The 16,523-nt window shown below is 43.4% G+C and overlaps 1 pseudogene; it reads right to left on the bottom strand.

The window, feature by feature from the left end:
* Nucleotides 1-336: 336 nt before the first annotated feature.
* Nucleotides 337-1,348, bottom strand: LOC138751231 (uncharacterized; annotated as a pseudogene).
* Between the last annotated feature and the right edge of the window lie 15,175 nt (nt 1,349-16,523).

The raw sequence follows: 16,523 nt of genomic DNA, 5'->3' as shown, positions 1-16,523 counted from the left end.
TCTCCCACTCACCTTATTTCACTACCCCCTACCTTTATTTCTTCTCATCCTTATCTGGTATGATGCCCAGTTCTTTCGCAATTTTTTTGGTATCATTTTGGCTTTCTCTGCAATTTTTTGCAGGAAGTGACCTTCCTTGGTATTCTAGCAGACCGCAACCCCCCACCCCCCACCCTCCCCTTAAGGTACCCATCGGCTTTCTCTGGGCAGCCATATTAACTCTCGAGAAACAGGCCTTTGGCTACTTTCCACAATCCCGCCCCTCCTTTTTTATTTATTCTACTGTTTCTTCATCACTGGAGATAGAACCATAAAATGCCTCCAATTTGGATAACATCATCCCACGAGTCTCTTCCATTTTCTAAAGCTTTCAATGTCAAGTAGATACAGATTATCCCGTGTTGACCCATCTTCTATGTCCCTTAAGGGCATTTGTTTCATAATTGCAGTTTCAATAAGCCGCTGTGTAAGCCCGCGCACACAGGGCATATATAATACATCATCCCACACCAGTTAGTACCCCTACCTCCAGTATTAAAGAGGGCAGTATGGAGACGATTACTCCCTCCCATTTTCCAAAGTACAACTCCAGCCACCCAGTTAGTGAGGTGCCCACCCCTCAGCCAGGGTGGAGAGGCACTGCTACACTTTTGTAATAGTTCCATCTGGGCTGGATCGTGTGGGATAAAAGTACACCAATTTCCACTTAGCATTACACAGTCTCCTCCGTTCTCTGCTCAGACCATATCTAGCGCTATTCTGTTTCCCCATGCCACGCGACTGGTGGCATCCAATTGATCAGATATCCCCTTTACAGCATCCAGGATATAATTTATGAACCATTGTTGATTGTAGTAAATATAGTTTATCCAGTCCACGTTTTTTTATGAATAGTTTCCCACCAAAAGATAGTTAACTCAAATTCTGCTGCTATCTGATTGCGTGCGTTAAATTTATTAGGTACTCCCCTTGGCACCCCAATTGAATCAATACAAATTTGGTTACATAAAGACGTTCCCAGGAACTCCCTCTTACTTCTCTTTATCCCTATTACCTTCTCCCATTCTAATTCCAAGGTGAAGGGTATGGCCAATTGAATGATTGCACAGGTACCCTTCCAGTTGGGAGGAAGAATCAGTCTCAGGATCCTGCCTCTGCTCAACCACCATAGATCCATTCGAGGTACATTCAAGGCTGAGTAGTGCCCTCCCCTCTCCTCTGTCACATCTCGTACCTTTATACATATTGTAGATTTCCTACATTCCTCGTGAACTATCTTCCTTTTGTCTAGAAATTCAGGCGGTGTGATTTCCTGACACAGCCGAGAATGCCAGCGGAATCCGGACATCCTTCTTCAGAGCAGGAGGGAAATCAGGGACAGAGATTTACAGGACTGGTTACCCCAGGCCATTTTATCCTGATACAAGGCCATCGTTCACCTCATTCCTTGTCTGTCTTTATCCCAACCCAGCGGAAATGGAATCACCTGTGCTATAAGTGCATGCATAGCAATTGCTCTTTTTTAAACCCTTCACTGTATATTTTAACTATTCTACCCAGACATTTGTATCGCCATAACTTGTCTCAATCGTCTGTCTAAGGTCCTCTACCTCCACTATCTTTACTACTTTCAGATCATTGGATGGAATATAGGGTTTCTCGCTGGGCATTATTGTGAAGGTACGATCAGTTGGATTAGTCTTGGATCCTTCTACGATTATTCTAAATCAACACGCCAACGGGTCCTTTCCCCTGATGTTTATACCCATTCCAAATTGATTTCTCATCTACCCCTTTTGAGTAGGTTTTTCCATTGATTTCCTCAATCCCTGAGGTTTGTTTAATGGTCATATAGATAGGATTACACTCTTTGTTCCTGCAGTTAATGGCAAAGTGTCCTCTCCAGATTGATATCTGACATTTTAGTACCAGATCTTGTACCAGCCGTCCAGCACCGGGTCTGGGTGGTCCACCATGCATCACACCAATAGGGACAGAGTCTATTAAGACACATATGTTTCTCCTGAACACTATGTCATCTCTGACTCTCAACCCCACCACATTTTATTAAGCTACAAGCATGACATTGAATCACCTGCAGTTTAGAACTCTCGGGGATGGTCATGGTGAACTTTACTGGCCCTGAAGGCTTGAGGGTGGATTCTAATCCTCTCCCTATTGGGGTATGAATCTCATTGGACCCACTCTGGTTTCCAATGACCAACGCTGTCCACCATATCCACCACCATCTCATGTTCCTTACTACCGAAGGAGGAGGGTTGTACATCGCTATTAAATTATCTTTCACAAACTAGTCCAAGTCCTGCTCTAATGACCATCAATGTCTTTTCAGCTGGTTCTTGAGCAGGTCTTTGGTGGGATGTATCTGCCAAGTTGGTGGCTCAGCAGTGGTGTCCACCAGTCCTTTCTCTCTGGTGTGAATTGTCCACCATATTTTGGCAGTTCTTATCGCCGGCTCAATGGTCAGGAGGGTTAGAAATGGTCCTACCCAACTTGGCTGAAGCTTGGAGTCCCTCCATACCTTCACCAGAACCCAATCACCTGCTTGTATTTGGTGGACAGCAAATTCGAGTGGAGGTATCTGGGCCAAAAGACCCTTCTTCCTAAGAACTAATAAAGAAGAAGCAAGAGCCGAGACATCATTCTTTAGAAATTGGTCAGTGACTTCTACAGTTGGCAATTTCCCTTCTCTTCCCAAAAATGACACTCTGAAAAGCATCTCATAGGGGTCAATCCGACATCCCTTTCAGGTGACCTTTGGATTCGCAGTCAGACTATAGTCATTTTGTCCACAGTAACTTTGTTTCTAGCACAAATTTGGACAATTGTTTATTCAATGTCTGATTCTTTCATTCTCACTGCCCTGAGGAAGGGGGATACCATGGGATATGAAAATCACATTTTATTTCTATCTTTTGCTTTATTTCTTGGTATCTTAGAGGTGAAGTGACTTCCTTGGTCAAAGTCTATGTTTCCCACCAGCCCATAGGGTGGTATAATGTGCTCTAAAATAATCTATGATACTCCCTATGAAATGGCCAAGGCCATTGGGAATGCTTCTACCCATCATGTCAGGTGACCAACTGGTACTAAAAGGTACTTTTGCCTGCCTATCTGAGGTCGATCGGTAAAGTCTACCTGTATACTCTGGAAGGGCCTTCTACCAGTTCCCCTTCCTCCCCTTTGGGATACCCTTAGTATCTTTGTGCTAACTTTTTGACAAGTTAGTCACCCTGCACAGATCTGTTTGGCCATGGTGTATACGCCCTTGCATCCCAATTTCCTCAATACTATATCGCACGTCGCTTGTCCTCCCCAGTGACTCCCTTGGTGCAGGGTTGTTTCTCATGATGGGTTTATTTACTAACTCTCTTCCATTTGGGAGAATCCACTTTCGTTCTTCAGTGTTTACTGCCCCCATTCCACAGAATTCCTCCACTTCCTCTTTAGTAAATATTGTTTTAGCTTGTTCACAACCCACAGTGGGAACCAACACGTATAACCATATAACAATTTCAGCACGGAAACAGGCCAATTTGTCCCTTCTAGTCACACTGATCCATGTACCCTCCTCTAATCCCACTTACCAGCACTCTGCCCATATCCTTCCATCTCCCTCCCATCCATATACTTATCCAACTCTTTCATAAATGAGAAAATTGACCCTGACTCCACCACCTTTCCCGGAAGCCCATTCCACGCAGTAACCACTGGCTGAGTAAAGAAGTTCCCCCTCATGTTACTCCTAAACCTTTGCTCGTCAACTCTCAACTCATGACCTCTTGTATCCTTCTCTCCTCCTCTCAATGGGAAAAGCCTTTCCACATCAACTCGATCTATTCCTCTCATTATTTTAAACAACTCTATCAAATCCTCTCTCAGCCTTCAAGTCATTAAGGTTGTCCATTGTCACCAGCCTTGTTTGCATTGGTCAGTGAACCATTAGCTCAGGCAACTCGACAGAATGACAAGGTTAAATGGATAGGAATTGCAGATGATGAATATGAGATTAATTTATTCACTGATCTATTGATTTATTTGACACATCCTTTGAAATATTTAAGAATGTTTAATTACATTTGGGGAGATATCTGGGTAGAAGGTGAATAGAGATAAAAGTGAAATATTGCCGATTTTGGAAGGGGATTATAAGGAGTGTAAAAATATTATAAAATTATGATAGTCTGATAAAATTAAATATTTAGGGGTAACTGTGAATGCAAATTATCAATCTTTATATATTTTAAATTATGTACCTTTATTGAAAAAGATTTAAATGGATTTGATTAAATGGAAGGATCTTCCATTAACGTTAATGGGTCAAGTAAATTGTATTAAAATGAATACTTTTCTTCGTATTCAATACTTATTTCAGTCAACTCCATGTTCACTTTCAAAGGGTTTATTTTCAGGATTTGAATAAGGTGGTGAGGAAAGTTTTATGAAAGGGAAAATTAGCTCGAGTGGCCTGACAGAAATTGACATGGAAATATGCACTAGGTAGACTCCAGTTGCCTCATTTTCAAAAGTATTATGAAGCTGCACAGTTGAAGTTTGTTAGTGGAATGATGGATATTAATCAGCCTCCTAGTCGGGCCAAGGTAGAGTTAGCCTGCATTTCTGAATTTGATCTACACCAGTTTATATACAAGTGGAATTTGAATTTATTGCAGGGATAGGATATGCCAGTATTAAAACATTTGTTGAAGATATGGGATAAAAGAAATGATGTTATAGGAACAAAGGGTAAATGATCAATTCAAACTCCGTTACATCAGCTTATTCCTTTTTCAAGGTTTCATAGGTATTTAAAGATATGGTATTTTCAGGGCATAAAAGTGATTCAGGATTGTTTTGAAGAGGGACAGTTTCTTTCTATAAATCAATTGAGGGAGAAATTTGGGACACCAGTAAATCCTTTATTTGTGTATTACCAACTTAGAGCTTTGATAAGAGATCATCATGGTAAGCAGATGAGTTTACCTAAGTTAATGTAATTGGAATCTTTGATTTCCTTTAAACCAACGAGAGGTTTTATTTCAAATATCTATCAATTGTTACAGGAAACTATGTAAAACCCGAATTTGGAGAAATCTAGAAATAAATGGGAAAGCGATTTAACTTATGCTATACCTCAAGAGGATTGGGAGGTTATAAGTCATGAAGCGATAACTAAACTGACTAAGGTAAGATATGGTTTGGTTAATTATAATTTTTTGCATCAGTTATACTGGACTCCTGAGAAATTGAAAAACTACGGATTTAGTCATTCAGATTTTTTAGAAGTGGGTCAAGTACTGGAACTTTTTTGCATGCAGTTTGGTCTTGAGATAGAGTACAAGCATTTTGGGAAAAGTTAGGTTGGTTTTGGAGAAATTATTGAAAATTAAATTACCATTCGATCCAGAGATTTTCTGTTGGGTGATATGGTTTGTTTGACTGGCTTAGGGTTGGATAAGTTTCAAATAGCATTTGTACGTTTGGCGTTATCTGTGCCACAAAAATGTGTAGCAATTACTTGGGAAGCCAATGCAGAGATTAATATAGTGGGATGGCAGAATAAATTAAGATCTTGTATTTATATGGAGAAAATAGCAATTTACAAAATAATTTCTCTATTTTTATTAAAATGTGATCATTCTATTTCGAATATATGGGTTTGGAAATATCTTAAAAGTGTGAATATGTTTTTTGGCTCACATTGAGGGGGCTGGCTGAAGGGGTGGGAAGTGGGGTTTACTAGATGTATAAAAACCTTTTTTCCTGTTGCTATTGATTTCATCTTGTTCTTAAAAGTTTTTTTTTAAAGGTGAGCTGGGTCCTCCACTCAATCATCATGTTTGGACAACTGTGGGCACAAAAGTGCAGGGATACTTAGTTCACTAACCTGCCCATTTACCCACGAGGCATGAACATCACCGCGAGAAGCATGTAAGGGTTACCATACTCATCTCATGCAAAGAAGGATCCAGCTTGCTCCTCTGTCTTTTTGTATGGGGGGGTGCAAGCACACGTGCATCATGCGTGTGGCCAGGGCAACGCACAAACACATCCAAGAATCTGCAACTTAACAAATAAAATGGCCTGTACCTGTGGACATGGGCATGCGGGATGACAAAAAAACAAAAAGTCAGGGCTCTAACTCACCAGAACTTGTGGTCAACAACCACTTGGAGAACTACAGAGTGTCACCCTTTGGATTGTAGGAGGCCGTTGGGTCCATGCTGGGTGTAATAATGGGAATCTTTGACCCAGCAATGGCGCCAGCACACATTGGGTAGCACCTTTCTGCAAAGCCATCAATTGTCTCCTGGAGGAGTGTTCCACTTGGCAGGGAGATTAAATGCTTACCGAGGAAACCCTTCCAGGATCCTGTCACCTGCCGTACCACCATGCACACAAGTGCTGACACCTATCCCGAGGATGGCACTGATGGATCAATACTCACAAGAAGTTGCATACCACCTCAGAGCCACAGCCAGTCGAATTCCCTGCTCCAATAGATGCTGCGCATCTGGTCTATGTGGATGCAGATAAGGTTCGATGAGCTTCAGCATGTTGTTGGTGCCACGCGTCATACGGAAATGTCTCCTCCACTCGTCATCGTCAAATTTGGTGAGAATGTTACTCCAGAATGCAGCCCCCTGAGATCTGTGCAACCTCCATTAAGACCGATTTGTTATCACGGCTAATTGACTGACAAGCAGCATTCGCCTCCGTCTGCGGCACCTACACTTTGCAAGCCTTTCCACCTCGAACTACCGCACTCTGGCCTACAATCTTTGCAGGGATCATCCACTAATCTCACTTATTCACTGTTCAGACCACATTAAGCTGAGAAGAACCTCAACGTATTTCATGGTCTCAATGTAGCACATCTCATCCTGGACACTGACACAGGCTGCCAACATCCCCATAAGCATTTCTCTTCACTCCTCCATGATCCTCATCTTATGTTCCTTCCAGCTTCAGCCACGATGCACTGCAAATGACATCAAGGCAGCATGGGTTTGACTAGGCCACAGTCAACAGGAGCCTGCATTTGCTCGGACACAGTTCTCCATCTGCCTGCATATTCAGGTGACAGAAAGGCATCTCCTCCGTGGCCACCTGAACATCCCAGCTGCACCCACCCAGCCGTGTCTCCCAGCGCATTTTATGCGTCCATGCACCTGAAATATTCGAGATGAATTTTCTCCTGCCACATGCTAGACTAGTCCTCACACATGAGCAGATAAGTAGATCCCTGAGATGGAGGAAGTAGGCCTTCCAAGCCACAAGGTGGTACGTGCTGGAATCGGGAATCCAAAACAGCAAAGTCCCCCACCTTGAATTTCAGGTACATTAAGACTTTAGAGCATTGACCCAGCAAGCAGGTTCTTGCCCAGAAATCAACATTCCGTTTAACACGAAGCCAGGTAAAATGTTCCTTAACTAGTTTGATTGATGCTCTTCTACCAGGTAGAGAGATAGTGAAGAGAAAATTCTCCCACACAAATGGCCTAGGCCTTCTTGTGGAAAGCAAAATCACAGACCAACTTTTCACTGGATTTATCCAGGGTCACATATTGAAGATGGAGACCAGAGTTGATCTGGTGACACCGGATAAGATCGGGATCAATGCACCGTGCATGAGCCATGGCAGTAAAATCAATGGCAGTAGATGTCTGTAATGTTGCACCTGGAGAGGACACCAGCAACAGCATTCACTTTTCCTCAGAGGTTCTGTATGTCCGATGAAAATTGTTGGATGAAGTCCAAGTGCCGAATCTCTATGGGTAAGTAGAGATGTGTGCTTGTTCTTGCAGTATGTGTTAGAGGCTGGTGGTCTGCATAAATGGTAAAAGAATGACCTTCCAATAAAAACCTGAAATACTGGATTGGAGATTGTGCTTCATGAGGGAATTACAAAGAAACTTATTTCTAAATTGGATCTTCTACTTCAGGAGGAATCTCCAAAACAAGATTTCAATAAATCAGAAGATGGGAATTGGATTTGGGAACTGATATTGGTCCTTTTTGCTGGTGTGACATTTCTTGGGACAGAAAGATGGATATAATTAATGCTTTTTTATAGATTAGTTAATCATGAATTTATTTATCAATTATATTTAATGCCACATAAATTAATTTATTCCACATTTTTCAAATTTATATTTTAGATGTGGCACAGAAATTTGTACGTTTATACATTGTAGTTGGTCATGTACCAAGGTAACATCGATTTGGAAAGATGTGGGCAAGTTTTTGGAACAACACCTGAGATTTTTCTTTTGGGAAATGTATATGATTTGGAACCCCAATTCAAGTTCTCAAAAAATCAATTATTTTTTTTAAGTTGCACTGGTGGCAGCCAGGAGATGTATAGCAATTACATGGAAATCTGAATCTCATCTTAAAATTGATTGTTGGAACGAGATGAAAAATTGTATTCCCTTAGCAAAGGTGACTTATAATGTAGAAATGGGAATGAATCATACTTAAAAATATGGAAACCATATTGAAATATTATGGGTTTGGATAGCTAATGTTTTCTCTTCTACACCCCACCTTTTCTTTAATCTTAAGGTTGATCCTTATCGTGTTTGTTTAATTCTACTATTTTATTAATATCCTGTCTTTCTTTTTGGGAGGGTAGGGCATGGAGGGGGGTATTTATTATAGTCGATTTGCACATATAATCTATATTCTTTTTTCTTGTCTACGTTTTTTCTCTTCTCACTTTTATGTACAGTACAACCATTTATTTTTCATTCTATTTTAATAATTATAAGTATTAATTCAATTCGATTCTATTATTATATTGCACTGTATACAAAACTATAAATATATATTTTTAAAACTGAAATGTTTCACTGCAAGATCGATACCTAAGAGTCTTCGCACAAAGGTATTATAATTTGCCTGAATCGGTGAGAGCTTGGCTGAAAAAAAACACCAGAGACTCCAAATGCCCTCAGCCTTGTCGTTCTAACACTGATCACACAACACTAACAGATGCATCTGTGGTGAGAGAGCAAGGCATTGGGCTTCTGATGTACGAGCATAGTGGCATTGTAGGAACAGTTTTCACATCATGGAAAGCAGACATAGCATTGTCTCCCAAAGTGAAGGCCTTTTTTGGAAACGGACATCAGATCCCTTTAGAAGTTCAGTAAGAGGTCATAGGGATACTGCGGCATTCACCAGGAAACAGCAATAAAAATTCATCATGCCGAAAAGAAATCACAACTGGCCAAACGTAACAGGTGTAGGAAATTCTCAAATTCCACTCACTTTCGATTCATCAGGAAAAATACCACGTTGCGTAACTCTCTGTCCCAACAATAGAAGATCAGCAGGCCTCAAAACACTTGACTGGGATTGATCACGATGCCAAATTCCTCAAGCCTCTGGAACCATGAGAAAAGGTGGCACTGGTGCTCCTCTTCATCCACACTTGTAACCAGAATCTCCTCGATGAAATCAACCATCAATAAAAACGAAGGCCAGTGAGTCCGTCGTCCATGAACTGCTGGAATGTCTGAGCTGCATTCCATAGACCGAATGGTATTCTCAGAAACTCAAACATGCTGAAAGGCGTCATCACTACAGTCTTCGTGACATCAGAAACCTCAAATGGAATCTAATAGTAAGAATGTACTCGATCAATTTTGGCAAATACATATTTGCCATTGAGGTTTGCTGAGAAGTCTTGGTAATTGGGAATATGGTATCAGTCAGGCACGGTCGAATTGTTCAGGGCAGGATAATCACCGCAAAGTTGCCAATCCCCAGTTTTTTTCCAGAACCATATTTAATGGTGAATCCCAGCAGTTGTCAGATCTGTAAACTATGCCCATCTCTTGCAATTCCAAATGTACGATTTTAAGATAATCCGGTGGTACAACGAGCTCCCGTCTCGTATACCCTGAGACTCTATATGGTAGCTTATTGCATGTCTGTATGGCGATACGATGGCGTCACTAGGCGAGGGAAACACTTGAGCAAGGCTTGCAAAGGGTAGAAGCCAGGTTGAAGGCTTGTCAGGTGGCAGATGATATTGGAGGGACAACAAATGCAGCTCACATGCATTCAAGAACTGCAGTCCACAAAACAGTGATTTTTTAAAATACATCAATGAAACATGAGAGAAGAAATCCATTCCCAAAATGGAATTTGCCACATTTACAACTAAAAACCACCAAAACAGTTTGTGAGACTGAAATGAAACACGAGTGACCTCTGGCCACGTTCTCTGACCACAAGGACAGGCCATTTGGCAAACAATGTCTGTGGTGACCAGGAAACTCATTTCAATTCATTCCATCTGTCAGCACATGGTCCATACACATCACCCGTTCCCTGCTTGTTCATGTGCCCAACCCAATGACTCTTAAATCGTGGTGATTGCATCTCCTTTCACCACTGTCCTGGCAGCTTGGTCCAGACCCCCACCGCATTGTGTAAAATCCTGCCTCACTTCTCTCCTTTCCCCCTCTCATGTTCAATCTAGGCATCGTAGTATTTTTACATTTCCCACGGGGGTGGGGGAAGAAGAAATCTACCCTCTCTGGGACTACAATAATTTTATAAGTTTCAACGAGGTCATTTCTCAGCCGCCAATGCTCCAGAGAAAACTTTCCAAATTTGTCCAACCTCTCCTCAGAGCCAATGCTCCAACCCAAGCAACACCCTGACAAACTCCTTTAGTAATCCAGCAACCAGAATTGCATGAAATACTCAAAATGTGGTCTAACCACATTTATACTTTAAGCCCTGCTCAATAAAGAATACTTTCTTTAACACCATACACTTGTGTGGCCTCTTTCAAGGAGCTAAAGGTCCCTCTTTGCAACACTACAGCAAGTCCTCTCAAAGTGCAAGACACTTGTCCAGATTAAACTCCATCTGCCATTTCTCTGCCCACATTTGGAAGTTATCTGGTTTGCAATGGAGAATACGAGGGGACGTGGGTGAATCAGCAGGTGATAGAATGAAACATGGGGGGGGGGGGAGGGTGGGCAGGTTACCATTGAGTCAAAGGACTACACAAATGAAATAGATGGTTCCTCTGGATTTGACCTCACCCGGACAGTGGAGGAGGCAGAAGACAAAGGTCAATGTGGCAATGGAATGGAACTTAAAACAGCTTGTGACTATGAGCCAAGATAGCCATGGTGATCAAATGGTACTCAGCCAATCTGTCATTAACTCTCAATTGGATTTACTGCCATAGAGGAGGATACTTGAAGAGCACGGACATGGTCAGTGAAGATGAATGTGAAACTTTACCCTGCAAGAGAATGGTTGTTTATGTCCCTGGATGGTGGAGACTGATGCAGGTTGCAGGAAAAAATGCCCAAGAATGGAGAGGATGGCGTGGGGAGAGATGAGCGAACTAGAAAGTCTGGATGAAAGCAGACCCTGACAAAAACAGAAAGTGGGGAGGGGATGATGCAACTCCATCGTGTTGTAGTTGGCCGAAATGATCAGGTTAATGGCTACAACACATGCTAGGGATTGCATGTGGTAATGAGGAGTCTGTAACTTGTTGAAAGATCTGACTGCTAAATTCATCACCAATGAGTAGGAAAGCAGCTTCAGTCCACTCACCCACTCAGAAAGATTTAGTTCATAAACAAAACAACCTTTCAACAGGGACAGGTGCAAAAGGGCTCTTCATTTTGTCTTACATTCAACATACTTTGAAGCTCCCCACTGTAAATGACTCCAAATTCAATTCTGGTGGAAGAGTAGGAGCCAAGGCCTTGCCACATCAGATGAGCCTTATTCTGGGTATCTATTTCGACTTTCACACCATTAAATGCAAGCCCCAGTTATTGATTCCCAACCATTTTCTATACTTACCCATACCCTGCAACAAATACAAATTATAATTTTGCAACCACCCCACCAGAAATTGAAACAAAAAACAGCTAATTTTTCCAGGTATAAATTACATATAAAATAATTTCCCCACAGTTTAACTTCACTGTGGCCATTCATGGATAACTTCTGACATCAGGAAACTGCACCAGCCATTATTGACTCTTCTCCAATGTTACTGGCAGACATGAGATCATATTTAACACGCACGATATTTCTTTTCTCACTGACCAGAACTATCAAGCACAGTGTAAAATGAGAAAATCTCAAGGCAACCACGAGATACGAACTCCCGTCTGCAATGTTGCTGAGCACATTTGTTACAATATTGAAGTGTTTATGACAGATATTCACAGTCAAGCAATAACAGAAATAACAGAATATTACAGCATATTAGAAGCCCTTTGGCCTATGATGTTGTGCCAACCAAGATATTTCTACCAAAAAAACCAATTCTCTTTCATACAAGTATACCCAAGAGTCTCTTAAATGCCCCTTACGTGATATCTGCTTGGATACTGACATTGCGCCTGTTCAAAGTAGGACATGGCTTCTACCAGCAGGAGTTTCTATTTGAGGAAAATATTGATAGATGGCTGACCATATACGTTTCCTAAAAATTAATACCCTCTCCCTCTCTACAACACATTCAGCCCCGTGGCATCTTCCTGCGTTGCATTACTGGGATCACCAAACACCGGACCCATTTCCCATCTCTCCTTGCAATGCCAATATGGCAGCTGCCATTGAGAACTGACCAATCACATTTTAATTCCGCAGGCAAGATGAAAATCATCCTGACATCCTGCTTCAAAATAAGGCTAAACAAACCTTCCCAATTTTGTCACTTCATTTTTAATTCGATTCCCATGGCTCATTAACAAAAAATGTCCCATCCATTTGCTCACCAAATGAAGAGCAAAATCATGATCCCTGATCTTGAAATCCCACAACCTTCAATGTTACACAGATAATCAAGGAAGTCTTCTGTCATAAAAGTGAATGAAACCTTGAAAATATTACCCCTTCACAAACGCTGAGATTGGGGCGAGCTGAGCCACCGCAAGCAAACAGTCTGAATCACCACAAAACGCGGTCAGTCCAACAGGACACAGGCTCCCCTTCACTGCAAAGAAGGAGCCAGCGCCTTGCGCTATGTGCGGGGTAAAGAGCCCTTCACTTCCGCGTTGCAATGACGTCACTTCTGGAAGTTGGGAGGATAAGTCACCAGAAGTGGGCAGGCCAGCGAGCACACACGGGGAATTCAAATGAATAAAGCCAGTCTTTGTTTGACACTCAGCATGTGTGGACGTCTCTTTATTTGGTAGCGATGCCGCTGCGGACGCTACAGTATGATGGATGAAATTCTTACTTGATGCGACCACAAAGGTGTGCAAGTTACATCAACCTCAATAGAAAAAATGACCAGAAATGCCAGAGGTCATAAATTCAAAAGGATTGGTGAAATCTTTACTATGTATTGTCAACACCAAAGTACCTGTCTTTTTCAAGGCATTCTGACAAGTAACTTAGAAACATTACATTTTAAACACATGATATGTCAGGATAAGAAGAATTGTTCAAGGGACACAAGTTTAAAAAAGGACATCTAACTTTATTAAGAATGGAATACAACAACAGGAAAAACTGACTGAATCAGACAAATTCTATGAGCATTGTCGAGCAGAGAAAAATGGATTAGTTTTCCATCCCTTACGAAGCTCCCCCATTACCATTGAAGGTACTCCCTGTCTTACGACCGTAATTGATACTGAAAGATCAGTTATATCTCAAAATGGGCGCAAGTTCGAATTTTGTCCCTGTGTGTGCAGCACTGAAGTTTTAGAGCAGATTTTTAAAATCAAATGTCGTATTTGACATAGCTTAACAGGGATACAGGGCACGTCAGAAACAAAATGTGCGTACTTACTTTGTTCGTCAGTGTCTCGAGATCCATAGGCTGGGTGCAGCCGTCTTGATTCCTGTGCACATGCACCAATCTTCAGTTGGTGCTTGCACACTGGGTTCGCTGATTGGAACCCGTCACACATGTGCCAACAGATGGAGAGCGGGATTTAACTAACAAAGTAAGTACGCACCTTTTAGCTGACGTGCCCTGTATCCCTGTTAGAGTTTGTCAAAAACACTGTCAATTTTGTATTTTTTCTTCAATATATTGATAAAAATTTGGTCGAATATGCGGATTCACGCAAGTCGCATAGGGCGCAAGTCGGGGAGTCCCTGTCATTGCTTTGGAGCAAAGGAAACTGTGGTACCAAGCCAAAAGAGTATATGTTATAGGCCTAGCGAAAAGGAAGAGAGAGTGACTACAATCTCAATCTATTGAATGAATCAGTGGGAGAAAAGAATGGGAAGCAATTCAAGGCAAAACTCTTCATCAGAGAACAGGGTGGGAGGCCTGAGGCAGGGACTCTCACAGAATTGGCAAACCAGGCCAGGGTAAGACACAACAGAAGGAGTCAGAAGGAGTAAAAATAAGCAAGTCTGCAGGCCTAGTGATTGGAGTTAATAATGAAAAGGACTGGAGAAACCCAGCAGTTCCAACAGCACCTATAGTCGGCCAAGATATACGAGCAATGTTTTGGGCTAAGTTATGAACAATTGCTGGCAAGCACCGGAATTAAAAAGGTGGGGACAGGAGGGCAGGGGAAGGGGAGGGAGGGAAGCACAGCTGGACATGGATAATAGGGCAGGACTGAAAAGCTGTGAATCGATGAGGGGACAGGTGGGGGTCTGTGAATGCAGAGCTGGATGAAAGAAGTCAAGAGGGATAGGGAAAGAGAGAGAGACACAGGGTGGGGACTGTTCGAAAGGAGACATGGGGTGAGACAAAGAGACAACAGCAGTGAGATGACAAAGGGAGGCAGAGATAAAAGGTCCAGTGGGTAAGTGTGTGAATAGGATGGTGTGGTGGATAGAAGAACAAAGGCAACCTGTGTGAGAATCTGACAAGTGGAGGTGAGAATGGGAGTAGAAAGAGAGAATAGGTCGAAAGTGAATCCCTGGCCAAGGCAGTGTCCAACCATTTCACAAAACTAACCAGGCTCGGACTGTTACCTGGCACAGATCAGGCTTCAACTTTATGACAAGTCACCAGAAAATCTTTCTTGTCCTCTTTGGGGTCTCCTAAAGAAGAACATTTGATGTATTATCACTGTTGCAACAAACAAAACATCAATGTCCCCTCCACCTTGCCTGGCCCCCCTCCCCTCCCCTCCCCCACCACCTCTCTCTTGCGCAGCCTCCTTCCACTCACCATCCCCCGAGTCCCCCTCCCCTCCCCCTACTCTTTGCACGGCTCCCCCTCCCTCCCTCCATATTTCACATTCCCCCCTCCCTTCTCCCTGCCCTTTCCCAGCCCCTCATCCCCACCCCCAGCTCGTCCTCCCCTCCCGTCCCCTGCTCCTCCCCTTCCCCTCCTCTCCTTCCCCTAACGCGCCCCCTCCCCTGGATCCTGCCCCTCCCCTTATCTTGAGCACTCCTACCCTTGAACCCCGCCCACGCGGATCCCCGTAGACTCCCTCCCATTGACCGGCCATCCTCGGCACTCTCACTCCCCGGCCCCTCCCCTCACCCTGCCCGTCCCTCCCCTCCCTCTACCCGGCCCCTCCCACACCCCCTACCCAGCCCTTCCCACTCCCCTTGCCAGGTCCCTCCCCCTGCCCGGCCCCTCATCTTGCCCGCCCCTCCACCTCCCGTACCCCCGCAGCCTCCTGCTTCACCCTGACAGCGACACCATGCGGCGCACCGACGCCTCAACACCACCCCAAATCCCCGCCGGCCCGGCTGCTCCCAGATGGGGCCCGGCTGCGTACGGCTCACCCGCTTTCCCTGAACCGCGCGGCTGAGGAAGGTGCCGGTTTCCGCCGCCAACTGCTTCCCGTTCAAGTCCACGGCAACGCGATGGACCTCGAGCAGACGCCGCCGCCGCCAACAATCCGCCTGCCCTCTCAGTCCACCCCCTCAAAGGAAAGGCCAATCAGCACGCGAATCCTCACATCAATCCAACCCTGCTTCAGCGACCAATACAATCGCCGCCTCACTGAGTCAACCCATTGGCTCGCGCCACTGAACCAACCAATCAGCAAGTGAGGGAACTCACAGGTTCACCCAGTGAGAAGCTCCAGACAGAAAACAGAGGCTGGCGAAGGAGACCCTTCGGCCCTTCAACCTCAACTACCCCAACAACTCAATCCCATTCAGGTGAAACTCAGTTTCTCTTTATCTGAGCTCCCGGATTCCTCTGATATCAAGAAATACATTGAACTCCAACTGCAAGTGAGACTATTGATTCTCTCCCTTTGTTCCTTTTATCACCACTTTCCATTTCATGTCCTCTACTTTTGTCCAAGTCTCTGCATCGAAGTTCCATGCATTTGTCCCCTCCACGAATGTGGACGGCAAAAAAACTCATCACAAGTCCATGGAGCCCAATTTCAAACCTCCAGGATGGAAAATCCCAAGGATATTACATTTTCATTCAAGACATTTCTTAAAGTCGAAGCAGCCGAGAGGTGATTTGGAAATTGGGACACTTAGTTCCCAGCTCCTTTGCATTATCATCACTGGATCTGTGTTGGATTTGTCCTTTCTGGTTTCAAATTGATCAATAA

Source organism: Narcine bancroftii, unplaced genomic scaffold (assembly GCF_036971445.1).
Source record: "Narcine bancroftii isolate sNarBan1 unplaced genomic scaffold, sNarBan1.hap1 Scaffold_92, whole genome shotgun sequence".
NCBI classification, from domain to species: Eukaryota; Metazoa; Chordata; class Chondrichthyes; order Torpediniformes; family Narcinidae; genus Narcine; species Narcine bancroftii.
Note: the sequence above shows the minus strand (reverse complement) of the source record. Positions and strands in the feature narration are given on the sequence as shown.